At 38.5% G+C, this 26,956-nt stretch overlaps 1 long non-coding RNA gene across 1 annotated transcript; it reads left to right on the top strand.

The window, feature by feature from the left end:
• Positions 1 to 157: 157 nt before the first annotated feature.
• Positions 158 to 26,956, top strand: LOC308352741. Its single transcript, XR_013967680.1, has 5 exons — positions 158 to 309; positions 1,792 to 1,922; positions 2,700 to 2,780; positions 24,897 to 24,990; positions 25,975 to 26,956. It is a non-coding gene; the product is annotated as an uncharacterized lncRNA (long non-coding RNA).

Genomic DNA, 26,956 nt, shown 5'->3' with positions numbered 1-26,956 from the left:
GCGGCAGCAAGTATCGCGAGAGTTACAGCGCCGTAGCGAGCCAGTGAGAGATGGAGAGAAACCGGCCAACCACACTTGAGAGGCAAAGCGCTGGCGAGTTAGTGCGCGTGCGTAGTGTGTTTCCGCTGTTTTTCCGGTCTGCGATCTCAGCAGCCGGGAGTGACAAAAGCGAGCAGGAGGCGGAAGGGAGGAGGAAGGTTCCTGAAGGTGGGAGAGCGAGTTTTCTAGTGGAGTGAAAGACATTGTGGTAGAAGTTACTGGCGGAAAATGTTGAGAGAAGACAGGGAAGGCGGGAGAAAACGAAACAAGGTGCTTTCTTTCTTTCTTTTTTTTTTTTTAAAGATTTTATTTATTTGACAGAGAGAGAGTACGCAGAGAAGCAGGCAGAGAGAGAGGAGGAAGCAGGCTCCCCGCTGAGCAGAGAGCCTGATGCGGGGCTCAATCCCAGGACCCTGAGATCATGACCTGAGCTGAAGGCAGAGGCTTAACCCACTGAGCCACCCAGGTGCCCCAAAACAAGGTGCTTTCATCACAAGTACAGGACTGTTCTCATATGAAATGTGGGTGTAGGGAAGTGGTGTTTGATCTTTGGTTTTATGCGACACAGGCGGAAAATTCATCTTTTAGAAACTCAGTGGACCAGCCCAAAGTTATGCACATTGCAACGATTTGGTATACATCTCTGGAGAACACGACAGTAAAAATCATGTTCACATATTCTGCATTTGCCTCAAAAAGCACCCCAGTGTGGAAGGGGTTGTTACTTTTATTTAAGAAACTGACTACAGACACAAAGATGTATGAGCCTCCGAAAACTGCCTCCCTTTTACCACGCCACAAAGTCTCTCTGTCCTCAGGAGGAAATTAGTAAATAAAAGGTCTGCTGCAGCGCCTGGGAAAGGACGGATGCAGGAAGAGGCGTCCAGATAAGTACCAGACTGGGTTTTAGACTTGGCTCTGCTAACGAATTATGTGAGTGTCCTTGCACAAGTAACAGCAACTTACCTGGGCCTCTGTTTCCTTATGTCCTGTCACAGGTATTTTGGATATTACCACATACTACTAGAAAACATCACTCCCATTTTGCTGTAACTTACAATTGAAGTCAGGAAAGGATCTATATATAAAATAGCAACAAGAGCTGTTCTTTTTACAAAAACTCTTTACGGTTTTAATTAGGCTTGTGATTTCTTAACTGAAGAATTGTGGGTTTGAAATAACATGCAATGTGAGTAGTCTTCTGAAAAGTGAAGCATCTGTTTTCATTACAGCATACCCACAAAATTACCTACAGATCACTCCCAAATGGTTATTAATATTTTACATACTGAAAGTTACTCTGACCTGTTTGAAACCACATATAGTTAGGAATTAAGGATTATTTTTAGGGGGAAAAATGAAAGTATCTTTCATAAATGAAAAAATGAAGATACTATGTGATTTGCAAATGTTACACATTCAAATAAAAGAAAAAGTACTAATTAGTGATAATGAGGTATCATTAGTAACAAGTTTTTTAAAAAGTAGTGTGCTATGTTTTTAAAATAAATAATAGTCCATGTAATTTTTCACTCTTGGAGTGCTTATGTCTCAAAATATTTATTAACATTATATAGGAACTTACAGAACTAAGTTTATTATAGGTACATCACAAGTTTATGACCTGTGTAGTTGCCATTAAATTAATATGCGAGATAAATAGCAGATATCTAGTGTTTATGGAGCATCACAAAAATCTTGTTGGTTTGAAATTTTTTTCCACAAGTCTTAACAGTGCTGTGTTTTCTGTAGTCCCTAAGGATCACAGAGGCTGAGAGAAAGCCTATGGATAAAGAAAAGTCCAGTTAGTAAGACAAAAAGATGAGTTACATCCAGATGATCTTGGGAATACATGGACATAGAGAGTTCAACACCTCATAAAGGTAAATTAAGTTCCAACAGAGGAAAAGGATGTATATAAACATCTGACAACTAAAAAACTAAAGCATACAGTGAGACCTTTAGTTTTAGTCAAAACCTCTCAAAGTGCTACTCATTTAAATGATACCCTATTGCTGTTAAAAAGAGTCAACCAAAGAATGCTGGAGTAGATACTCATTTTTATCCCATTAGTTCTGAATCTAAACTTTAAGCAGAAAAGTAAATTTTGTTTTCATATTTAGTTCATTTAAGACTAGTCGAATAGTGTATACATCTGTAGCCCAGTCTTGAGCCTCGCCCTCATTAATAATCCAATTGCCTGTATCTAGAACAACAGTCAAGATTTATCAAGAAAAGGACAGAAAAGAGATAGAAAGGAGAATCTGTAGATGTGACATTCCTGGAAGTTACTTTCTGTTGGTAGAAACCAATGTATATAAAATGGGTCTCCGGATGTACTGCTCAGAAGTTTTTTTTGTTTGTTTGTTTGTTTGTTTTTTAAGATTTTACTTATTTATTTATTGGACAGAGAGAGAGATCACAAGTAGGCAGAGAGGCAGGCAGAGAGAGAGAGAAGCAGGTTACCCGCTGAGCAGAGAGCCCGATGCGGGGCTCAATCCCAGGACCCCGAGATCATGACCTATACAGAAGGCAGAGGCTTAAGCCACTGAGCCACACAGGTGCCCCTGCTCAGAAGTATCTTAATGATTGTCCTGAGAAGCAAGACATAACTCATCTCTCTTTGTATTCTGTTTTCTTTCATTAACCTGAAAAATCAGACTCCTACTAGGATCTGGAGAAACTGAATTTGCACTTTCCTGTGAATGGCCCATGGAAAATACTACTTTTAACTTAATATGGTATGAACTTTTATTTACTTTTATTTTTTATTGATTTACATTCCTGTGAGTTCCAGAAGTGTCAACCAATTGTGCCATCCAGTTAGCAATATTGAATAGATCTTTCTAGGGTTTTCCAAAGCACAAAAGGACATAAATCATGATCTCTCCTTACAAGGAAATTCCTGAGTAAGTACAGAACTTTAATTATAAACATGCAATAATTAGTACATGGAAAAACAATAACTATTCCAAATTATAAAGAAAGATAATTGATGTGGAAATATTAACTCATTTAACACTATAAATTACAAAGTGTTTCTCATATTTCTTTGTCTTTTAAGGTGTTAAGATAGTCATTTTAAACTCCATTTGTTAAGGGATGGAAAAAAAAATCAAATACAACCAACTTGTTAATTGAGAAAAGCAGTGTAGAATCATGATTAAGAACACTGACTCAAGAACTAGCGTAGAGGTTTGGATTTTTCTAGATTTGGATACTGTGTAACTTTGAGTGGATTACTTAATCTTCTTGCCTCAGGCGTGGGGGGATTGTGGAGTCCACTGCATAGTATACATTCAGCTGTTGTTTCTTGATAGCACAAGACAAAGTGCTAGGAAAAATTAAATATGAACAAACCCGCCATGTTATTCTGACATTTCTCCCCTATTTAATAATCACATGAGCTGATTTATATTATACAAAACAGTGCTGTAGCACAACAGACTATTCCACTGAGAATCTGGGCTTTAAATATGGTTAAGCTGCCCCTGTTTACTTCTCTCCTCCTGTGGCTCATCCTGTCTTTTAGCACCAGGTGGTTTTTTGGGCAGGCAGAACTTAAGGCTTTGACTGTGCCCTAAGAGGATACTTGAATTCATACAGAGTGGCGTGGCTTTATTTAAAAAGCAAGTAAAGAGGAGGACTAATCTAGATGGAGCACTTGGAACTGAGCCTTTATATATATCTATCAGTTGCCGTCTACGTGTTATCACTATCACAAAGCAAGTTAAGAAACATAATTTTAAGCTGCGCATTTACTTGAATTTTGGGTTTTTTGTTTTTTGGGTTTTTTTTTAAGTACTGTAGCATGTTTATTTCATAGATGGCACCAGAAGATTTAGTAAATTGTCGAAGGTCATACTCTGAAATTGTAGAGTGATTCAACCTAGGACATCGGAGTAGAGTCCATGATCTTAACCACAGTGGACAATGTACAGTGATTACTTTAAAATATATTGCTTCTTGTAATAATTCATTTCCAAATGTCTGCATTCCTGTGATGAATTTCTACAATTTTGTTTGCCTGATTTTGTTGATCTTGTTCTCTCTTTATCTCTGAAGAAAGATGCATTTTATCTAAACTGTTTCTGTTTCTCTGTATCCTGTAACTTATCCCTGTTCCTTCTTTTTAAGCCCTCTGTCTATGTAGAACTCAAGGCAGTGCTGATGGATGTTCTGTTGCATTTGTTGATTGGATCCTCCTTAAACCTGAAAAATTAAACTTGCCATTGTGCACTGTTTATAGAAATATTCCTCTCTCAACCTGAACCAGTGCATCCAGGAAGCAATACAGTTCTACTTGATGTGAAAATAAAAATAACTTTTGTATTTGAATAGATATAGGAATATAGGAATATTTCAGTATATAAAATAAGCACTAATGTTTGTTCAAAAGAAATTTACCCTTAATATGTGCAAAAGTTATTCTGCACATATTTGTTCATATGATTATTGAATTCAACCAATCAGAAAAAAAAATATTTCTTATTATCTAAAGAGAGTCAGGACTTTTATATAACTCCATACCTTTAACTCCAGTAAATAATGTTTGATTAGTATTTTAATGAAAACATTTTGAATTTAATTTTATTAAAAGCCGAGTTATTACTCTCCATTAATTTTTTTTTTAAAAGATTCCATCTTTTTTTTTTAATTTTTAAATTCTTTAATAAACATATAATGTATTTTTATCCCCAGGGGTAAGGGTCTGTGAATCGCCAAGTTTATACATTTCACAGCATTCATCATAGCACATACCCTCCCCAGTATCCATATCCCCACCACCCTCTCCCACCCCCCCTCCCCCCAGCAACCCTCAGTCTGTTTTTTTGAGATTGAGTCTTTCTTGGTTTGTCTCCCTCCCAATCCCATCTTCTTTCATTTTTTTCTTTTCCTACCCACCAAACCCCCCACATTGCCTCTCCACTTCCTCATATCAGGGAGATCATATGATAGTTGTCTTTCTCCGATTGACTTATTTCCCTAAGCATAATACCCTCTAGTTCCATCCACGTCGTCGCAAATGGCAAGATTTCATTTCTTTTGATTGCTGCATAGTATTCCATTCTGTATATATACCAGATTTTCTTTATCCATTCATCTGTTGATGGACATCTAGGTTCTTTCCATAGTTTGGCTATTGTGGACATTGCTGCTATAAACATTCGGGTACACGTGCCCCTTCGGAGCACCACGTTTGTATCTTTAGGATATATACCCAGTAGTGCAATCGCTAAGTCATAGGGTAGCTCTATTTTCAGTTTTTTGAGGAACCTCCATACTGTTTTCCAGAGTGGTAGCACCAGCTTGCATTCCCACCAACAGTTTAGGAGGGTTCCCCTCTCTCCGCATCCTCGCCAGCATCTGTCATTTCTTGACTTGTTAATTTTAGCCATTCTGACTGGTGTGAGGTGGTATCTCATTGTGGTTTTGATTTGTATTTCCCTGATGCCGAGTGATGTGGAGTATTTTTTCATGTGTCTGTTGGCCATCTGGATGTCTTCTTTGCAGAAATTTCAGTTCATGTCCTCTGCCCATTTCTTGATTGGGTTATTTGTTCTTTGGGTGTTGAGTTTGATAAGCTCTTTATAGATTTTGGATACTAGCCCTTTATCTGATATGTCATTTGCAAATATCTTCTCCCATTCTGTCAGTTGTCTTTTGGTTTTGTTAACTGTTTCCTTTACTGTGCAAAAGCTTTTGATCTTGATGAAATCCCGATAGTTCATTTTTGCCCTTGCTTCTGTTGCCTTTGGCGATGTTCCTAGGAAGAAGTTGCTGCGAATGAGATCGAAGAGGTTGCTGCCTGTGTTCTCCTCAAGGATTTTGATGCATTCCTTTCTCACATTGAGGTCCTTCATCCATTTTGAGTCTATTTTCATGTGTGGTGTAAGGAAATAGTCCAGTTTCATTTTTCTGCATGTGGCTGTCCAGTTTTCCCAGCACCATTTGTTGAAGAGGCTGTCTTTTTTCCATTGGACATTCCTTCCTGCTTTGTCGAAGATTAGTTGACCATAGAGTTGAGGGTCTATTTCTGGGCTCTCTATTCTGTTCCATTGATCTATGTGTCTGTTTTTGTGCCAGTACCATACTGTCTTGATGATGACAGCTTTGTAATAGACCTTCAAGTCTGGAATTGTGATGCCACCAACTTTGGCTTTCTTTTTCAATATTCCTTTGGCTATTCGAGGTCTTTTCTGGTTCCATATAAATTTTAGGATTATTTGTTCTATTTCTTTGAAAAAAAATGGATGGGATTTTGATAGGGATTGCATTAAATGTGTAGATTGCTTTAGGTAGAATAGACATTTTCACAATATTTGTTCTTCCAATCCATGAGCATGGAACATTTTTCCATTTCTTTGTATCTTCCTCAATTTCTTTCATGAGTAGTTTATAGTTTTCTGAGTATAGATTCTTTGCCTCTTTGGTTAGATTTATTCCTAGGTATCTTATGGTTTTGGGAGCAATTGTAAATGGGATTGACTCCTTAATTTCTCTTTGTTCTGTCTTGTTGTTAGTGTAAAGAAATGCAACTGATTTCTGTGCATTGATTTTATATCCTGACACTTTACTGAATTCCTGTATAAGTTTTAGCAGTTTTGGAGTGGAGTCTCTTGGGTTTTCCACATATAGTATCATATCATCTGCAAAGAGTGATAGTTTGACTTCTTCTTTGCTGATTTGGATGCCTTTAATTTCTTTTTGTTGTCTGATTGCTGAGGCTAGGACTTCTAGTACTATGTTGAATAGCAGTGGTGATAACGGACAGCCCTGCAGTGTTCCTGACTTAGCAGAAAGGCTTTCAGTTTTTCTCCATTGAGAATGATATTTGCAGTGGGTTTTTCATAGATGGCTTTGATAATATTGAGGTATGTGCCCTCTGTCCCTACACTTTGAAGAGTTTTAATCAGGAAGGGATGCTGCACTTTGTCAAATGCCTTTTCAGCATCTATTGAGAGTATCATATGGTTCTTGTTCTTTCTTTTATTAATGTGTTGTATCACATTGATTGATTTGTGGATGTTGAACCACCCTTGCAGCCCTAGAATAAATCCCACTTGGTCGTGGTGAATAACCCTTTTAATGTACTGTTGGACCCTATTGGCCCGTATTTTGGTGAGAATTTTCACATCTGTGTTCATCAAGGATATTGGTCTGTAATTCTCTTTTTTGATGGGATCTTTGTCTGGTTTTGGGATCAAGATAATAAAAACTCATAAAATGAGTTTGAAAGTTTTCCTTCCATTTCTATTTTTTGGAACAGTTTCAGGAGAATAGGAATTAATTCTTCTTTAAATGTTTGGTAGAATTCCCCTGGGAAGCCGTCTGGCCCTGGGCTTTTGTTTGTTTGGAGATTTTTGATGACTGTTTCAATCTCCTTACTGGTTATGGGTCTGTTCATGTTTTCTATTTCTTCCTGGTTCAGTTTTGGTAGTTTAAATGTCTCTAGAAATGCATCCATTTCTTCCAGATTGTCGAATTTGTTGGCGTAGAGTTGCTCATAGTATGTTCTTATAATTGTTTGTATTTCTTTCGTGTTGGTTGTGATCTCTCCTCTTTCATTCATGATTTTATTTATTTGGGTCCTTTCTCTTTTCTTTTTGATAAGTCTGGCCAGAGGGTTGTCAATCTTATTAATTCTTTCAAAGAACCAGCTCCTAGTTTTGTTGATTTGTTCTGTTGTTTTTTTGGTTTCTATTTCATTGATTTCTGCTCTGATCTTTATGATTCCTCTTCTCCTGCTGGGTTTAGGCTTTCTTTGTTGTTCTCTCTCCAGCTCCTTTAGATATAGGGTTAGGTTGTGTATTTGAGACCTTTCTTGTTTCTTGAGAAAGGCTTGTACCGCTATATATTTTCCTCTCAGGACTGGGACTTTGTTGTGTCCCACAGATTTTGAATCGTGTTTTCATTATCATTTGTTTCCATGAATTTTTTCAATTCTTCTTTAATTTCCTGGTTGACCCATTCATTTTTTAGAAGGATGCTGTTTAGTCTCCATGTATTTGTGTTCTTTCCAAATTTCCTCTTGTGATTGAGTTCTAGCTTCAGAGCATTGTGGTCTGTAACTATGCAGGGAATGATCCAATCTTTTGATACCTGTTGAGACCTGATTTATGACCCAGGATGTGGTCTATTCTGGAGAATGTTCCATGTGCACTAGAGAAGAATGTGTATTCTGTTATTTTGGGATGGAATGTTCTGAATATATCTGTGATGTCCATCTGGTCCAGTGTGTCATTTAAGGCCTTTATTTCCTTGTTGACCTTTTGCTTAGATGATCTGTCCATTTCGGTGAGGAGAGTATTAAAGTCCCCTACTATTATTGTATTATTGTCTATGTATTTCTTTGATTTTGTTATTAATTGGTTTGTATAGTTGCCTGCTCCCATGTTTAGGGGCATAGATATTTAAAATTGTTAGGTCTTCTTGTTGGACAGACCCTTTGAGTATGATATAGTGTCCTTCCTCATCTCTTTTTATAGTCTTTGGCTTAAAATCGAGTTGATCTGATATAAGGATTGCCACTCCAGCTTTCTTCTGATGTCCATTGGCATGGTACATTGTTTTCCACCCCCTCACTTTAAATCTGGAGGTGTCTTCGGGTCTAAAATGAGTTTCTTGTAGGCAGCATATTGATGGGTTTTGTTTTTTTATCCATTCTGATACCCTGTGTCTTTTGATTGAGGCATTTAGCCCATTAATGTTGAGGATGACTGTTGAGAAATATGAATTTAGTGCCATTGTATTGCCTGTAAGGTGACTGTTACTGTATATTGTCTGTTTCTTTCTGATCTACTATTTTTAGGGTCTCTCTTTGCTTAGAGGACCCCTTTCAATATTTCCTGTAGAGCTGGTTTGGTGTTTGCAAATTCTTTCAGTTTTTGTTTGTCCTGGAAGCTTTTTATCTCTCCTTCTATTTTCAATGACACCCTAGCTGGATATAGTATTCTTGGCTGCATATTTTTCTTGTTTAGTGCTCTGAATATATCATGCCAGTTCTTTCTGGCCTGCCAGGTCTCTGTGAATAAGTCTGGTGCCAAACTAATGTTTCTGCCATTGTAGGTTATAGACCTCTTGTACTGAACTGTGTTCAGGATTTTCTCTTTGTCTCTGAGACTTGTAGGTTTTACTATTAGATAATAGGATGTTGACCAATTTTTTATTGATTTTGAGGGAGGTTCTCTGTGCCTCCTGAATTTCGATGCCTGTTTCCTTCCCCAAATTGGGGAAGTTCTCTGGTGTAATTTGCTCCAGTATACTTTCTGACTGTCTCTTTCTTTCTTCTTTTCTGGGATCCCAATTATTCTAATATTGTTTCATCTTATGCTATCACTTATCTCTTGAATTCTCCCCTCATGATCTAGTAGTTTTTTATCTGTCTTTTTCTCAGCTTCTTTATTCTCCATCATTTGGTCTTCTATATCATTAATTCTCTCTTCTGCCTCATTTATCTCAGGAGTTGGAGCCTCCATTTTGATTCTACCTCATTAATAACCTTTTTTATTTTGACTTGGTTAGATTCTAGTTCTCTTATTTCTCCAGAAAGGGATTCTCTAGTATCTTCTATGCTTTTTTCAAGCCCAGCTAGTATCTTTATATTTGTAATTCTGAACTCTAGTTCCAACATCTTACTGATGTCCATATTGATTAGGTTCCTGGCAGTTGGTACTGCCTCTTGTTCTTTTTTTTGAGGTGAGTTTCTCCATTCTGTCATTTTGTCCAGAGAATGGATGAATGAGAGAACAAACTGCTAAAAGGGTAATGAGAACCCCAATAAAATATACACTAAACAAATCAGAAGAGCTGAAACCAGGGGTAAAGTAAAAAAAAAAAAAAAAAAAAAAAAAAAAATATATATATATATATATATATATATATATATATATATAATCAGGCTGGTGAATAGAACAGAGCCACACACTAGATTTTGGGTGCATTTTCGTGAGTTAAAAGAAACTGCCTCCCAAAATTTTAAGGAAAGAAAAACTTTTATATATAGAAAAATTAGGGTAAATACGATGAAAGGAAGGAATATGATTGTAAAGATGAAAATTTAAAAAGCTTTTAAAAAAGGAACTGATAAGATAAGAAGTTGGTTGGAAAAAAAAGGAGAGAATGTGATCAGGCAGGAGACTAGAACAAACCCATACACTAGATTCAGGGTATATTTTAGTCTGTTAGAAGAAACTGCCTCTCAGAATTTTAAAGAAAAACTTACATATATATATATATGTATATATACACACACATGTATATATACACATACACAAAAAATAAGGGTAAATACAATGAAGGGATAGAATATGACTGTAAAGTGGAACTCAAAAAGATTTTTAAAAGAATTGATAAGCTAAGATAAAGGAAAGAAGAAAAAAATAAAAAATAAAGAAAATTTTAAAAATTAACTTTGAGTGCCTAAAGAATCATGGGAGAGGAGCCATGAATTCTATGTGCTACATTCCCCTAGTGCTGGAGTTTTGCAGTTCTCATTGATCAGTAATCTTGGACTTTCTTGCTGATCTTGTGGGGCAAGGGCCTGTTGCAGTGATTCTCAAATGTCTTTGCCTGAGGCGGAACTGCACCGCCCTTGCCAGGCACCAGACTAAGTAATCTTCTCATTTTTGCTCTCAGTAGCTTTTGTTCCCTGAAAGCCTTCTGTACAGCTTTGGAGGACAAGAATGAAAATGGTGGCCTCCCAATCTCTGGCCCTGGAAGAACTGAGAGCTCTTGCCTGGAGGAGCTAAGAGCTCCACTCCTCAGTGCGCCCTTAAAGAAAAGCAGTGAGTCACTCCTGTATCCCTGGTCTCTGGCCACACTCTATGCTCACCCAGACTGTAACCCAGCATTTCTGTCCCTGGCACATGACCCCGTTTGGAGTTTCCAAACCCAGCAGATTCCTGCAGCGCACTCCCCTGCCACTCCTCCCAGTGGAGGAAGTGGGGGAGGGCATCTCCCCAGATCTGCCACTTGTGGGGTCCCTGCTCGAAGAGTGGTGGTCCAGCTATGCCTCAGATCACAGTTTATGGCAACCCCAAGGTGAAAGCCCACTCCTCAGCTCCATCTTTGCAGCTGGCTTCCCTGCTCCAGTGTTTGGGAGCTCTGCCACACTCAGGCACCCCCAGTCCTTCTGTAACCCCAAGGATTGAGATCACACTGTCCCAGCAAGGGTTCCAACCCCCCGCTTAGCCACTGGAGCGACATCCCTCAGAGGAATGGACTTCTAAAAGTTCTGATTTTGTGCTCTGCTGCTCTATCACTTGCTGGTAGCCGGCTGATGGAGGCTTCCTATCTCCAGGGTCTGTTGCCTCTGATTCACTTCTCTGCACGTCCTACCTTCCAGAAAGTGGTCACTTTTCTGTTCATAGAATTGCTGGTATTCTTTTCTTTTCTTTTCTTTTCTTCGATCTCCTGTTGAGTGTATAGGTGTTCAGAATGGTTTGATAATGATCTAGCTGAATTCCTGGGACCAGAAGTAATTTAGGTCTCCTGTTTCTCCACCATCTTGCTCCCATGTGTGTGTTTCTGACCTAAACTGTCTTTATCATAAGGTCAAGGAGTGGTACATGTTCAACCTTTACTGAAATCCTAAGTGTTCTTTATCAAGCACTCAGTCTTCTCAGCCTTCATCTCTCCTGTGACCATGGTCTGTGGTTCTAGTTTTTTTGAGATTTGTTTTGGCCAAAGTCATTTTGTTAGTAAATTACAGAGCTGGTTTTTGAACCTCGCCAGTCAAGCTCCACTTAGGAGCTTTAGGTATAACATCACCTTAGTTACTACCATAATGGCCATTTAGACCAGCTTTGAGATATGTTTCCCCCATTTTTCTGAATTTAATAGTTTGTACCATGAATAACAAAAAACAAACCAAAAGATCAGATTAGATTTCAGAAGTACGTGTGTTGTTTCTTCCCTTTCTTTCTTCCTTCCTGTTGTTGACATTTTAGTCCAGAATGGCAGAAACATTTTCCAACTCATTACCCCATGTGATAATAACTCATGTCATGAGATTTTTCATGCATAAAAAAATAATAGAAAATGAAGAATCATTTGCCTTCTAACATGTGCCTCAGAAATTAGAACCACAGACATAATGCAGTGGATTAAATGAAGTCATCAGCAGAAAATTTTTTGGAAACAGAAAATGGTAATTCAAATTAAACATGCCTCTTTGTCAGGGCTATTCTTTTTTTTTTTTTTTTTTTTTGGCGGGGGGGGGGGGGGTCTTCAACATCAGAAGCTCTGGAGATAGAGCTCAGTATATCAGGTACTTTTTTTCCTTGGTCTTTCTTTAAGCAAGAGAGCACCAGTCTCTGCTTATAACTGTGTCAGACTCTGAATTGGGACCTACAGAGAGTGCAGTTTTGTGGTCATACCAGTTGCAGCAAGAGCAAGTTCATAAAGGAGCCATACTACTGATGCTACTGGTAGCCTTAGCTTCAGTCTATTTAGTTTGGCAGTGGGGTCCACAGGATCCTCACTGACCCAGCTTTGCTGTGTGCTTAGGACATGCTGCATGGCTATGTAACTTCAGAATCTTATTCTCCAGCCTGTCTCACAATTATGAAGCTACTGAAAATCTTTTAATGATCCTTTCCTGGTTAAATCAGCTCAAGTGGATTTCTGGTTTCAAACTGACAACTACTGAGAATTCTGACTGTAGAAATGTTCTAGCAGTGAGCTACAGTGATCTTCAGACATTTTTTGCTTATTTCTTCTACATTTTTTTTAAATTATTTTTTTAGTGATCTCTACACCCAGCCTGGGACTTGAGCCCACGACCCTGAGTTCAAGAGTCCCATGCTCCACCAACTGAGCCAGCCTGGTGCCCATCTTCTACATTTTTTTAAACTAAAAAAAAAAATTTAACCTTTTTATACAAACTTACTCTATAACTCTAAATTTTTGTATCATAAGTTTATTAATTACAACGAATGTTATTTCTGCCACATAGTATTTTGTGTATGTGCTTTAAATATGTATTCATTAAAACCTTGGCACTGCAGATTTGACTTGTAGTTTATGGCAAAGCCCATATCAGACCCATGAGCTTTTTTTTTTCAATTTTAATAAGTAAGTTACCATGAATTCTGTGAGAACTGAATATTCCTGCACATCCTTTCTGGGTGTGTTTTGGATATAAGGTCCCAGTCATTCTACTTGGGCCTATTTTATGTCCCCTTTAATTCAATTTCTAGATACATAGGTGCATTAATAACCATTTTCTAGTTCTCTCAAAACGTTTTCATTGTGCTCTAGTGACTTTTATTTGTTGATATGTGCAGTTCTGTGTTTGACGGCTTTTTCTGGAGCCCTGTCTATGTAGTGGTAGGTTGGAAATGCTAGGAACTTAGTGCTGCCAGGGAGCAGTCTTCAGTCAGTGACTGACAAGGTGGGTTTATAAATACCTCAGCCCCTTTATCAAGGTGGGATAATTCAGTTGGGATCTCTTCAGTCATTCAGTACAGTAGCTGCATTAATAGTGCACCTTTCATGGGCTACCTTTCTTTCCTTGTGACACTTCTCTACCCCCTTACTGGTTTTCCCTAAATAAACTGTTTGCACTTGAATTCTTTCCTGAGGATCTGCATCTGGGAGAACCTGAACTGAGATCATAAATACTTCTTCCTTTCAAAGGGATCTAGATCTTTCTTGAGTTTGAGGATAGCTGTAGCCTAACCACAGCCCTTGTCATCATCTGATTTCACCTGATCACATGATGCAAAGGACAGGATGGGGCTTCTAGGCAGGCCTCTTTAAATATCCCTAGGTAAACAACCACCGCTGCCACCAGAGTTGTTCTGAAGTGGGGTGTTTACTCAAAAATGAAATACCTGCATATGGTCCCTTAACTAGGTTGCTGCACTGAAACTTAAGTAAGGCTCAGTGATGTAGCAAGAAATGAGTGCAGGAATTGATTATCTGACTGTGGCATAGGAAAACTTTATGATGTTAGAATAGACTCTTGACTTCGGATGTTCCTTAATCAAACCTGAAATGGTATAAAAGGCAGAGAATGAGCCCACAGTTGAGCGCTGCTCTGACCTGCTGATTCCTTCCTCTGGGAGGGTGAGATCCCCAGGCTCTGGATGTGCCTCATGGTTGGCGCAGTGACTAATCTATATCCTAACCTCATGTATATCCTTTGGTCTATTTTCTTACTGGTTCAAAGGCAAAGTGAAAGTTCCACTGAGTGGATCTGAGTGGCCATTCAGACCTATCCCTAAGCACTGTCCAGCCTGTGGTCTGGCCAGAGGTAGGTGCCACGAGTAAACCTGTGCATCTCCCAAACATTGGGCTCTTTGGGGAAACATTTGGCAAATCTGAGCTCACCTTCTTCCTCAATACTATAGTGAAGTAGTTATGACATTCAGAAGCTTGAGCCAAACTCACAGTTTGGTGATTTGGTGGTGGAAATGAAGGTTTGAGCCACCCATGTCTCTTTCCTGGAATAACGGGATATGGGATGTAGGGTTTGCAAAGGCTTCTCCAGTTTTCCTCAAATCATACTGGGAGGCTCAATTAGTTAGGTGTTTGTCTCCGGATTTCGGCTCAGGTCATGATCTCAGGGTAATGAGATCAAGCCCCGCATCCAGCTCTGCGCTCAGCATGAAGTCTGCTTGTCCCTCTCCCTCTGCTCCTTTCCCCGCTTATGCACTCGCTGTCTCTCAAATAAATAAATAAATAAAATCTTTAAAAAAAATAAAAATCATACTAACATGGTGACAGTGCACTCCATCTTTCTGTGAGACTGGCCTTGTTATAATCCCTCTCTGAGTCCTGGGATCTCTTTACAGACTTTCTGTTTAGAGGAATGTCTTAGGACCAAGTCTCCAGAAGGACAACTTGAAGAAAGGATTGCTGTGTTAATGATTTATTAAGGAAGTGTTCCCAAGAGGAATCAGTAAGGAAGCAAGGGAAGTAGGAGAAGAGAGGGGAGGAAACCCAAGCACAGGTTCATTTGCAGGCTAGTTCTTGCCCAAGGTAATTTCAGTTGTACCCCAATGGGAAATGATGGTGTGTGTTATGACACTGTGCAGTTTTGTCTTCATTGGGGGCAAGGGACCTGGGCTTCTACTACTCCCTGCCAGTCCTTAGGAAGGGCTGCCTGGAGTGGGGATGGCAGACTTCCAGCTTAGTGGAAGTGAAGGCAAAACCCAACCAATTCACAGGTAGGCAGTATTCTAGAAAAGAGTGCAGGTCCTTGCCTCTGGAAGTAAGCACATGTGAAGCCAAGAGAGGGGTGCCCAGAAACTATGAAGGCAGTCCTAAGGGACCAGGGGATCTGAGTGGCACACCAAGAGTGCCCACTTTAGTAGGCGATTTAAGTTTCTTGTCCATTTAAGTTTGGGGACTATTTGAAGTGGGAAAATGTTAGGACCAGAAGATAATTACAGTTTGCCAAAAGAGATTTTAAAAATATGTTTCCACTTGTTAACAAGGTTTACAGCCCCCAAACACATTCATTGGTGATCAAGGCAATCATCTGGTACGTGGACAGGGATTATAATGAAAAAGGATTTGTAGAGAGAATGATGCACTATATAGAATACATTTTTGTGACATCATTACATCTGTGACGTCTGAAACATCTGTTGGCACACTTTATCATTGGACTGCTCTTTAAAATATATGTGTTCCAGGTTTGCTCAGGAGTTTTCGTAGCTTGAGGGCACAGAGGAAATCATAACAGTAATAACTTAGATTTCTCTAGTTCATGCCTAATCTGTCTCATGCAGGATTTCCATCTCCCATTCAGAGTCTTCCTGGTCATTCTGGGAGTCCATCTAGGGTGTTTTGCAGTAACTCACCAGGAGTCTTTTATTTTATTCTAGATTTTTTTTACTGATCATGGAGTCTTGAGAATTTTCTTTGGGGTGACCCTTTCTGCCAGTGACTCATGCCTGTAGTGACAAGATGAATGTCTATGGAAGATTGGGGGAAAAGAGGATTTTCTCCCAAAACTTCTAGAGCTTCAGATTGTCAAGGGTGCCAAAATGACAGTCTGTTCTTAGTATCTTTCCTGAGCTAAAGCTGTATTGTATTCAGATCTTAAGGGCCTCTGTAGCATAGCTTGTTACTGGTTTCTGAAGGAGGGCTGCATGTGTACCTGAGTCTCAGATAATCTTTAGGAAAACAAGTCTTTCTTGCTTCTGTCTGTACCTGCCTCCATGCTCCCAGACTTTAGACATTACTGTGAGGAGGGGTGAAGAAAAAGATTGTCTTCATCCTCTTTTTTCCCATTCCGTATGAATGAACTTTTGCAATAGATGACTGCAAACACTTGAGAAATTCTCAGTCTGACCTGAATACAACTTTATCTTCAATGTATCTTTTCCTGATACCCCTCCGAAGAATCGTACACACACTCCAGAAACATAATTTCTGTAAACATAATTTTGTAGTGGGATTTAACTTGTCCTGTTCACTTCTTTAAAAATTTTTAGTGAAAGTTTGACATAAAAAAAAAAGTTATGTGATACAGAGTAACAAATGAATAAGACAGTTTTCTTAAGACATTTACAATTCTTCTGGCAGATACAGATGGATTCATAGATGTATACATACAGACATACATACAAACAAACAAGGATTAACAGTTTTGGTTACAGAGCCCACTTCAGATCACACAAATACTTGACTTTGAACTAGACCAGATCTCAGACCTCCTGAGCACAATACTTCCTCCAGTGTTCCAAATTACCTGTCTACATTGGCTGAGAGTCTTTCAGTTGCGAATAATGGAAAATGTGAACCAAAGTGGATTAAGCAAAAAAAGCAAAAGGTAAGGTATTTATAGATTCATGTAAATGAATTGTCCAGACTCTTCTAATTTCAGGCTTTCAGGGAGTCTTGATTCATAGGTTCACGATGCTGTCAAGACCCCAACTCCATTTTGATTCCTATAGCTCTGTCTTCTTCAGGTGCTGGACTCATTTTTAGGCTAGAGCCCCTCATGGTAGCATTAATGGGCCTCACATTGTTCAGGTCAAGTCCCTAAAGCTCTCACAGAAGAACAAGGGAACTTCATAGACTCCTTAAGTAACATTTCATTGGTCAGAATGTGATCCATGTCCATCCCTGAACCAATGAGCATGGTCACGTGCAAGACACTCTACTGGACTTACCTTGGGGGTGGGACTTAGGCTCAAACCACATGGCTGAATTGTGCTGGAATAGGTGAGTTTTGTGATAGAAAATGTTTGGACAAAAAAGGAAGTGAATCCTGAGGAAGCAGCCAGCAAATACCTGCTTTTCCCTAAGAGCTATTTGAAACTAATGCAACAAAACTCCAAAGCTGTATTTCATAAATTCAGTTAATACTGAGTTGAATCATGTTTCCTCTGTGTAATACCTGTAGTATCTAAAATGTTATTAAAATGTCTATTTTTTTTTCCTTTCGTATTTGCTTGAGGTTTTTAATGTAACCATGAATCTAAGTTTGGAAATAAAGATTTAAATATATATGGCATTTTACAATTGCTGTCCTTCATGACAAGTACTAAAAATCTTAACAGCTTAGTATACATTTATCTTTACTGGGTACTCATGGTCACAAAATTTCTGGACAGGGAGTCTAACCTGGGGCCACTGCTAACTCAGGACAGAGAAGTTTTTCTGAGGCTTTTCCTCCTATGTTGTCTGCACCTAATTAGCTCCCCTGTACCTTTTCTGAAGATTTATTTATTTGAGAGAGAGAGAGAAAGAGTGAATGAGAGAGAGATTGAGCATATAAACCAGGGGGAGAGGCAGCAGAGGGGGAAAAGCAGGCTCCCCTCTGAGCAGGGAGCTGGATGCAGAGCTTCTGGGATCATGACCTGAGCTGAAGGCAGAGGCTTAATCAACTGAGCCACCCAGGTGCCCCTCTCCTGTACATTTTCAAACAGCCTCTAAAAATATACTCTCTCTACCTTTCCCAACAAACCCTATAATTCCTTACTCTGTTTTCCTTAATAATTGCTTTCAGTCATTTCTCCGTGTCTTAGGGTGCTATACACACATTGAATAGAATGAGCTGTGCAAAATAAACATTTTGTTGTGGGTCCAAAAGAACTATACCTTTTTATGTCTGAGAAAATATTTTAAAACTTAACCACCTACACAGCAATAAATCATTTAACGATAACCCTTTAATGCACCATTAGAAGTCTTCTAGAATTTCCTGAAAGACCTGGCAGATCATTTCCATGGAAATTGGCCTCATTTTAGAGATACTATCCTAAGGAACATTCCATATTGTTAAAAAAAAACAAAATTCAACTGAGTAGGTTTGGAGATCTAATTGGCGTTATTCAGTGATTGATGAATCAGGCGGCATCCCATCTGGGAAATAGAGGAGAGCTCTGAGTTGCACAAAATGGAAAACTTTTATAGGCAGGAGGGTGAGACAAAAAAGTCAGATGAGTGTATTGTTTCAGGTAAAATTACCTTCCCATGCGGGAAGGCCAGGGGGTCTTATCAGGCAGATTACCTCACTGGTGCTGACCGTGAAATTCCAGATTGCTTTAAAATCCCACTCCTGGAACAGACGGAAGCTGCTGTTAGGTTAGATATTAAGTTGGTGGGGCTTAGTAAGTGACTCCATTTGGGACCCATTTTTTCTTTTTAACCATATAAACAATTCATATTTTCCACAATCTTTTAAAAGTTTTTTTTAAAGTATTGAACTAGCATTCACATCAGGGTCTGATGAATCAGAGCAGTGCTGACATTCTGACATTCTGCGTAGGCTGAATTAGACCTTACATAAGGTACAAAACAGTATGTCGTATTTTAGGAACTGTGATAGTCAGTGGTGGTATATATAGATGTACAGTAGTAGTGAGACATTATTAAAACATTATTTTTATTATTCTAACCTGGGTTGCTAATTAATGGTAGTAACATAAAATTTCATGCACAAATAAATTTAGGTAACAATGGGAGTTTATTTGAAGAAAAATTAAATCGTGAAATTATATGTCATTATATATGTATATATATATATATATACTGAGATGTCCTCATTTGGAGTAACAATTGTGAAGGTGGTATAGGAATGACTAAAATTCAGGGAATGTTGACTCTGCCCTTCAGTGTGTGCTAATGGACTTGTAAATACAAATGAAATGGTATCTTCTATATGGAGGTGATTCTAGATTCCTGAAAGAACTCTGACAGTTAAACAGTAACAAGTATAGTGCATTTAGTGCAAAGAAAAGCAGGATCTGCTTACAGAGATTATTATTTATCCTTTCATCTGTGTAAGCTGATTTATTAACAGTGTAAGGAATGGCTATGTACCTTAGGAGAAGGACGTTTAGAAATAAAGGTGCAGAGAAAGGAAATTTGCAAGAGCAGCCCTCACCTAGAAACAGGATGTTCTGGTAGGCTGGTTTAAGAAATCACTTGACAGGGGCACCTGGATGGCTCAGTGGGTTAAGCCTCTGCCTTCCGCTCAGGTCATGATCTCAGGGTCCTGAGATCAAGCCCCGCATCCAGGGAGCCTGCTTCCCCCTCTCTCTCTGCCTCCTTGTGAGCTCTCTGTAAAATAAATAAATAAAATATTTTTAAAAAAAAATCTCTTGACAGAAATACTGATGTTGTCACATGGAAGCCAGATTTCATTACACATTCCAGTAATGTAAGTCCTTGTTCTGCTTCTTCGTTTCCCAAACACCCTTGTGATAATTGGACTCAGTGGTCAGACTGCTCTATCTAGACTGCTTGGCAATTACACTCCTTATAAATAAGTGTCTCAAACTGCAGTCTGTGATGAGCTTTGTTGGTGTGGATCAGCTTCTTGAGAAGCTAATTATATTCACATGGATGAGATTGTTTCTAAATCTGAAAGGTTGAAGGCCAGATCCTGAACTGGGTGATTGCATGAACATACGTGCCTGATTTGTGGGGATCCGGGTGAACTGTGCATCCAAAAAATCCTGATGTCTCAAGGCTCACCTTTTCTTAACTTTTTCAGCTATACTGTTCATGTTATTATGATTTGAACCAAGTTCTTAATGTGATCTTATATCATATTAACATGGGAGATAGTTTGCAGATATCCTCTTAAGGAAAAATTATTAATTTATGTCTTTTATTTTGAAAATGTAAGGACTCGATGTTTTGCAAGAAATGTTGAGTTATTTGAGTATCCACCTGCCTGAAATTGAAGCATTGGACGCATTAAATATTTCTCATTCAAACTGTTGTGTATCTTTCTCTTTTCTTCATTGCCAGCTTTTTTGAATGAGCCATTTGCTCTCACTGCCTCCACTTCTTTGGTGCCAAGTCTCCCCTCCACCCCCTACCATCTGGCTCCCACCTCCATTATTCTGCTGAAACTCTTGTTAGGTTTCTGACTGATAATAGAGCTTCTTAATCCTCGTTTCACTTGTCTAATCTACAGAGTTGAATGGCCTGTTTTATGCCATTATTTTGAAAGCATACCACCTTCCTTTTCTGATGCCCAAGACCTACTGTCTCCTCTTAATTTTTCTCCTGACAGTGCATACCCCTTTCTCTCTGGTGTATTTTACTGCAAGCTTTTTTGAAAAAGAAATATAGTGTGGCAAATGAATCTCATCTTCTATTCTCTCCCTCCAGTCCAGTCTATTCTCCTATTCTGAAATTGTGTTGTCATTGATATCATTGATACGCTCTTCTGTATTTGTGTATCCACATACAGTGTATGTTATTTTATGTTGTAAAATTTCACATAGAATCATGGCATCCTTTCTAGTTTCCTTTTACTGAACATTATTTGAGAATTACCTATTCTGATATATCTAGATTGAGTTAATTCATTTTAATTTCTCTGTAATCGTTTGTTTATAAATGAATGACAGTTTTAACTGTCCTTTAAATATAGACTTTTTTTTAAATAAATACAGACTTTTTAAATTAAGACTTGATTGTTCAGAGCCATTTTAGGTTCACAGCAAAATTGAGGGGAATGTACAGAGATTTCTCATCTCTATACTAACTACCCCCATACTTGCATAACCTCCCACAATATCAGTATCCCCACCAGAGTTGGCATTTGTTACAATTGATGAACCTATATTGACACATCACAATCACCCAAACTCCATAGTTTACACTACAGTTCACTTTTGGTGTTTTAAGTACCATGAATTTGGGCAGATGTATGCTGACATGTATCTACCATACAGTATCATGTAGAATAGTTTCACTGCCCTAAAAAGCCTCTGTGTTCTGCCTATTCACTCCTTCCTCTCCACAAACCCCTGGCAACCACTGACTTTTTTATGCCTCCATAGTTTTGTCTTTGCCAGAAAGTTACAGTTGGAATCATATAGTATGTAGCCTTTTTAGACTGGCTTCTTTCACTCAGTAATATGCATTTAAGTTTCCCCCATGTCTTTGTTGGTTTAATATCTCATTCTGATTTAGTGCTGAATAGTATTCCATTTTCTGGGTGTACCACACTTTGTTTATCCATTCACCTACTGAAGGGCATATTGCTTCCAGGTTTTGGCAGTTATGAATAAAGCTGCTATAAACATCTGTGTGCAAATTTTTGTGTGGGTCTGTTTTCAACTCCTGAGTACAAACTTTTAAGAGACTTTGTTGTTATTATTTTATATATTTTAAAGTGATTTCATCTGTACCCATCCCACCAGCTACCAGTTATAGACCAGTGACCTCCACAACTCCATTTGCCTTAGAGATCAAGTTGGGGATTATTTCAGCAATCTCCATGTATGTATTTTTTGTAGGTATTGAACTTGTCTAAATTGCCTATTGTTATTACTCATGGAAACTTTCATTTCTTCTCACACCTTATTACTACCGTTGCAAACACTACTACTGTCCCAGTCACGAAAGTAGAAAACTTGGGATCACTTTTTATAACCTATTTCTGTCTTTTTTTTCTCCTAATTGTTTATCTAATCCTGATTCTATACACACAATATCTGTTTTTTTTTTCTATGTCCACTTCCATTGGGTTAGACCAAGCCTTTATTATTCTTACTGAACTAACACAATTTCCTTCCTAAATATTTGCCATGCACCTAGTTTTCCCTCATTACTGTTTATCCTTCATCATGCTGCCATAGTTATCTTTCTAAAAAAGCGCAAATAAATTGTCTAGAAAAGGATAGTAAATATTTTAGGCTTTGTGGATTATGTGGTCTCTGTGGCAACTATTCAACCCTGCTGTTGTAACATGCTAGTCATTAGACAAGAATACATAAATGGCTAGGTATGGCTGTGTTCCAGTAACACTTTGCTTATAAAAATAGTAAGCTAGATTTGGCCCAGGGCTATAGTTTGCTGACCCCTTTCCTACAGCGTAACTTAGATCATGTATCTTCCCATTTTCTACAGAAAATTCCTTTCCATTTTCTACAGAACATGATGTTCACAATCCTTCTAAATCTGGCATTACTAACTTACCACATAGGGTCAATTGCCTCAAGCTCTGAAGTTTCCATCTGTAGTCTCATATGTTCCTTGATATCTCCTGATTTGATGGTGATGGGAAAGATGGTTTGGTGGTAGGTGGGCTTGGGGATTTGGTTATGAGAGGATGAAAATGCTTCCATCTGATAGTTCCATAGTCTCAGTAAATGATGGGCAAGGATACCTGCTGAGAGTCAAAGGTGGAAGAGGGGGAGTAGAAAGCGGATCCTGATCAATATGATCAATATGATCATTCTGGGGAGCAGAAACGTAAAATTATTAGAGAACTGTAGCAAGATTTCTGGGTCATACCAAGATTCAAACTGTGGCCTGAAATTATGACTTTAAAGTGAAACTAGTTATGAGATTACCTAATCTGTGATCGGCAACATTCCTGTTCACACTCCTTGTTCACACACACCTGTGTGTTCACACACTCCTGTGTGAACAAGGAGAAAGTCTGAAGTCAGAGGAGTTCATACGTGGATTGGGGTTTTTGTAGGGTGAGCTCAGTTGAGGGAGAGAAGGAACTGAGAGTTGAAAGTATTTGCAAAGGGGCAACCTGTTCATGATAACGGAATCTGTGCCAAACAGGATGAGAAATGATGACAGGAGGGGACTGACTGATGGATAATGACAAAGTGGGAGGATGAGAGGATCAGATGTCCCTACATTGAAGAACTGTGTGGTTGTATGGAAGTACTTGTGCCCACAGAATACATGGGAAGCTGCCATAGTTAAATGTTTCAATAGGATGTTTTTTAAAAAGTTTGCATTTTTTAAGAGATGTAAAGGTCAGGGGTGTAACCATAAGATAAATGACTGACGTGGAAAAGAAAAAGTGTCGATGGAATATAGAAATCAAGAAACTGAGAAACTGGGGCCTTTTGATGGGTTATCCACTTAGTTACTGAAGTCATCCAGGATAAAGAAAGGAAACCCAAATGGAATAGTGCCAGGAACAGAAGGCTACTCAAAACAGAGGTAGGACAAAGAGGTTGGGAAGAGCATGTAAGAAGGTGTGGGAAACAGTGATCTATCCAAATGACATTAGCATTGAAAGAACAGTGATTTTTGCAGGAGGGTGGGGTGAGATAATTTGGAAGCAGAAAGGGGGAGCAAGGAGTTCACCTACCTCAGTCAACTCAATATGATCAACTCCTGGCCCTAATGTTTGTTGAGGGCCCAGGCAAGTTTCAAGTAAGTTTAGGAGGTGAAGGAAATAAATATCTGAAGAACAAGAAATCGCTTATTCATACTGGGGTCACGGGAGACACTCATAGGGTTTGGGAAGAGAGGGACGTGGAGAGGATATATAGCTTATGAATTAAGAGTTTGTGAGAAAAAGAATGACTTGGGCTGGGACTCCTGCAAATTACTGAAGCATGATGGCATCAGTTCCAAGAGACTCACCTTGTAATCCTCTTGGTGATGTGCTGGCCTCAGGACTAGTGGCTATTCCTTCAGTAACTTTGAAAGTTCTAGCTTCATCTGCTACAATGAGCTCAGTCAACTTGGATGAGGCTCTTAACCTTTGAAAACCTTGGCTTTTCCATCTACGCTGTGAGGAATTGGTCTAAATAATCTCTTGAACTTCAGACATTTCAAATATCTGAGAGTAAAGAAATAGGGTCATGCCACACAACTTTGCAGTATTAGAAATAAATATTTATCTTGCAAATCAGTGATATATCAAGAGTTAATATTAGAAAGAAAGAGATATCTGAGAGTTTATACATATGCCTCATTTGGCTTCAGAGCATGTTAATGATTTCTACAAAACAGATACGTCACAGAACAATCCAGCATATTTTAGAGATATTTGGTAACGCCATCCTGCTAAAGCAAATATACTTTGTTAGTTCACAAATATGAAATAGTAATAGATTTATGATATCTCGAATGCTAAGTAGTAAAGTTGAAACTGATTTGCCAACCCTTATCCTCTTTTTTTTTTTTTAAAGATTCTGTTTATTTATTTGACAGGCAGAGATCACAAACAGGCAAAGAGGCAGGCAGAGAGGCGGGGTGTGGGGAAGCAGGCTCTCTGCTAAGCAGAGAGCCTGATGCAGGGCTTGATCCCGGGACCCTGAGATCATGACCTGAGTCGAAGGCAGAGGCTTTAACACAGTGAGCCACCCAGGCGCCCCAACCCTTATCCTCTTTATCCTTATTCCCTTCCCCATTCAGTTTATATCATTAGTTAACTATATTATTATTATAACAGTAGAATAATGCATGAATGAGATACTTGAAAGTATACAATCATAATTGGTAAAGGGAATGAGTTAGTGAGGAGGTTCATTCAATCAAGAATGAAAATGCTTCGCAAGTGTTTAATATTTCAACTAATTTCCTACTAACCTACTTAGTTGAATTGATCGATTAGTTAACCCTGTTACCACACTAATAGCCTACTTGTTAAAAACTTTATTTCACTCCAGATTATGAATCAGCTTTGGGTCTAATCAGATGACGGATCTTATCAGCTGAGGAGTTTGTCCTGATGTCTCGATTTTAGCTGAGTTTGGTGTCCAGGTAGGTGTTTTGTTGAATGGCTAAGACTCTCTTCAAAGAGATAGATCTCTAAGAGAAAAAAACAGCAAAGTTTGAGCTTTGTTGGAAAAGGACATTGGATAAAATCAAAGGGGGGCGTAATGTGGGCATTACATATTCCTTATTTGCAAATAATGCTATATATTGGAGCTAAAACCTTATACATGTGAATTAATTTCACTCACTTATGTTAAATGTTAAATGTTAAATGTTAAATTAATTTCACTCACTTATGTTAAATGTTAAATGTTAAATGTTATGTTAAATGTTAAAAAAATTGGAATATTTCATTAGTTGGAAAATGTATATGTGTAAAACTGGTGTAGAGGTTTCTTTATCTTATGATATTGGATGGAATTTAAATGTTCGTATTTGAGAAATTTGGTTTATTTCATACTAGGTATTGCAATTACAGTTTGGGTAATTGGCCACTAGATGGCAGGACTGCAATATGCATGTGGGTCGGAAGACACTATAAGGGGCATTCTGTAGGTGTAGATAATTTTAAGTCAACACATGGAATTCCTTGCAATACAGTTTAAATGCACAAGTTAAGCAAATACTTACATGTTAGGATTTTTGTAAATGCTGGAGACACAAAAATTAATGTTATATGACCTACCTATGTCACCAAAGAGATGATAGTTGGAGATAGGTGTGAAGTTTCTTGTTTTTTAAAGCACTAGTGTGGTAAACATTGTTATAACAGATTTTTTATTTCAAAGTATAATGGGAACTTGGGGCTATTAAAATTAATTCTGCCTGTGATGATGATGTTGAGACAAGCAAGAAGTTCTTGAAAAGTTACAGAGAATGTGAAAGTCTGAGGAGGAGCTTGTCTTCTAAAAAACATAATCTAAAACAAAAAGTACAAAAATAACATCTTTTACTGTTATGGATCAAGTGACAATGTAAAATTTGAAATAAGATTAAAAAATGAAACTAATTCTTTTTTTTTTTTTTAAGATTTTCTTTATTTGTCAGAGAGAAAGGGCACAAGCAGAGGGAGCAGCCGGCAGAGTGAGAAGCAGCTCCCTGCTGAACAAGGAGCCCCATGTAGGACTGTATCCCAGGACCCTGGGGTCATGACCTGCGCCAAAAGCAGACACTTACCCGACTGAACCATCCAGTGGCTAATTCCTATGTAATCTTCACTTCTACTCCAGTGGTTCACAACCAACGACAATTCAGTCCCATGACACATTTGGCAACGCCTGGAGACATTTAAAAAAACAAACAAACAAACATTTTATTTTTAAGTAATCTCTATACCCAGTGTGCAGCTTGAACTCACAACCCCAAGGTCAAGAATCACACCCTCTACCAACTGAGCCAGCTAGATGCCCCATCTGGAGACATTTTTGAGTGTCACAGTTAGGGGGAGGGTGCTGCTGGCATCAAGGATGTGAAGGTCAGGGATGCTGCTAAACAGCCTAGTATGAACAGGACAGGCCGCCACAAGAAAAAATTACCTGGCCCGAAATGCCAACAGCACCAAGGTATTGTAAGTATAAGTAAGTGAATCTAGACGTTTAAAATTGGACAAGAGAACACAGGTAACATTCAGCATTTTGGAACTTGAAAACTGTAATTTTTGTCTCAAGTTCAGGAGCAGATGACATCTGGTGTTTGGGAGAAAGAAAGTCTGGAAACAGCACCTTGGATTATAGATATCTGGGCAAGTGAACTCAATGGCATTCGAATATGTACAGTTGGAGCTAGGACAACACAAGCTTGGTTTTGCCTTGGCTAATAAGGGTTAGAGGGCGGAGTGGCCAGAGTCAGAACTGTGGAACATGCAGATCAGGGTTTGGATCTCAGCTTTGGCATTTATTAGCTGCGTGATGACTCATTTTACTTCCTAAGTTTCTATTCCTTTAAAACTGGGGAAACTTGTTGAGAGGATTAGAAATGTGTATTAAATACCTAGGACATAAAAGGTACTGCG

Source organism: Martes martes (assembly GCF_963455335.1).
Source record: "Martes martes genome assembly, chromosome: 11".
NCBI lineage: Eukaryota > Metazoa > Chordata > Mammalia > Carnivora > Mustelidae > Martes > Martes martes.
The sequence above is the reverse complement of the archived record's forward strand: the minus strand, read 5'-3'. Positions and strand labels throughout refer to the sequence as shown.